Genomic DNA, 2,099 nt, shown 5'->3' on the forward strand with positions numbered 1-2,099 from the left:
AATTTGGCTTAAATTCAGTTGGAACGTCTTTCTAGTGCAATCGAAAGCATCATAATGACAAACAAAGGTGGTTGCATGTGGCGGATACCGGCAGGAGCCTTTAAATCCGCTCCTTTATTAGTGTTTGTCGTGGTGACGTCTTTTATTTGGCTTAAATTCAGTTGGAACGTCTTTCTAGTGCAATCAAAAGCGTCAGAATGGCAAAAAAACGCGCTTGCATGTGGCGGATACCACATGCGGATACCGGCATACCGGTGACGTCTTTAGTTTGACTTATTTTCAATTCGAACGTCATTCTAGTGCAATCGAAGACGTCACAATGACAAAAAAGGCGCTTGCATGTGGCGGATACCGGCAGGCGCCTTTAAATCCGCTTCTTTTTTCGTGTTTGTTGTGGTGACGTCTTTAATTTGGTTTAAATTCATTTGGAACGTCTTTCTAGTGCAATCGAAGGAGTCACAATGACAAAAAAGGCGCTTGCATGTGGCGGGTACCGGCAGGCGCCTTTAAATCCGCTCCCTTATTAGTATTTGTGATGGTCACGTCTTTAATTTGGCTTAAATTCATTTGGAACGTCTTTCTAGTGCAATCGAAGGCGTCACAATGACAAAAAAGGCGCTTGCATGTGGCGGGTACCGGCAGGCGCCTTTAAATCCGCTCCCTTATTAGTATTTGTGATGGTCACGTCTTTAATTTGGCTTGAATTCAGTTCGAACGTTTTTCTAGTGCAATCGAAGACGTCACAATGACAAAAAAAGGCGCTTGCATGTGGCGGGTACCGGCAGGCGCCTTTAAATCCGCTTCCCTTATTAGTTTTTGTGGTGGTGACGTCTTTAATTTGGCTTAAATTCATTTGGAACGTCTTTCTAGTGCAATCGAAGACGTCACAATGACAAAAAAGGCGCTTGCATGTGGCGGGTACCGGCAGGCGCCTTTAAATCCGCTTCCCTTATTAGTATTTGTGGTGGTGACGTCTTTAATTTGGCTTAAATTCAGTTGGAACGTCTTTCTAGTGCAATCGAAGACGTCACAATGACAAAAAAAAAGGCGCTTGCATGTGGCGGATACCGGCAGGCGCCTTTAAATCCGCTTCTTTATTAGTATTTGTGATGGTCACGTCTTTAATTTGGCTTAAATTCAGTTGGAACGTCTTTCTAGTGCAATCGAAGGCGTCACAATGACATATAAAAAGGCGCTTGCATGTGGCGGATACCGGCAGGCGCCTTTAAATCCGCTCCTTTATTAGTGTTTGTCGTGGTGACGTCTTTAATTTGACTTAGTTTCAATTAGAACGTCATTCTAGTGCAATCAAAGACGTCACAATGACAAAAAAGGCGCTTGCATGTGGCGGATACCGGCAGGCGCCTTTAAATCCGCTTCTTTATTAGTATTTGTGATGGTCACGTCTTTAATTTGGCTTAAATTCAGTTGGAACGTCTTTCTAGTGCAATCGAAGGCCTCACAATGACATATAAAAGGCGCTTGCATGTGGCGGATACCATCAGGCGCCTTTAAATCGGCTCCTTGTTTCGTGTTTGTCGTGGTGACGTCTTTAATTTGACTTAGTTTCAAATGGAACGTCATTCTAGTGCAATCAAAGACGTCAGAATGACAAAAAAGGCGCTTGCATGTGGCGGATTGCGACAGCCGCCTTTAAATCCGCTCCCTTATTAGTATTTGTGATGGTCACGTCTTTAATTTGGCTTAAATTCAGTTCGAACGTCTTTCTAGTGCAATCGAAAGCATCACAATGACAAACAAAGGTGGTTGCATGTGGCGGATACCGGCAGGAGCCTTTAAATCTGCTTCTTTTTTCGTGTTTGTTGTGGTGACGTCTTTAATTTGGCTTAAATTCAGTTGGAACGTCTTTCTAGTGCAATCAAAAGCGTCAGAATGGCAAAAAAACGTGCTTGCATGTGGCGGATACCATCAGGCGCCTTTAAATCGGCTCCTTGTTTCGTGTTTGTCGTGGTGACGTCTTTAATTTGACTTAGTTTCAATTGGAACGTCATTCTAGTGCAATCAAAGACGTCACTATGACAAAAAGGCGCTTGCATGTGGCGGATACCGGCAGGCGCCTTTAAATCCGCTTCTTTATT

The sequence above is a fragment of the Colossoma macropomum genome, unplaced genomic scaffold (genome assembly GCF_904425465.1).
Source record: "Colossoma macropomum unplaced genomic scaffold, Colossoma_macropomum, whole genome shotgun sequence".
In the NCBI taxonomy this organism is placed as follows: Eukaryota; Metazoa; Chordata; class Actinopteri; order Characiformes; family Serrasalmidae; genus Colossoma; species Colossoma macropomum.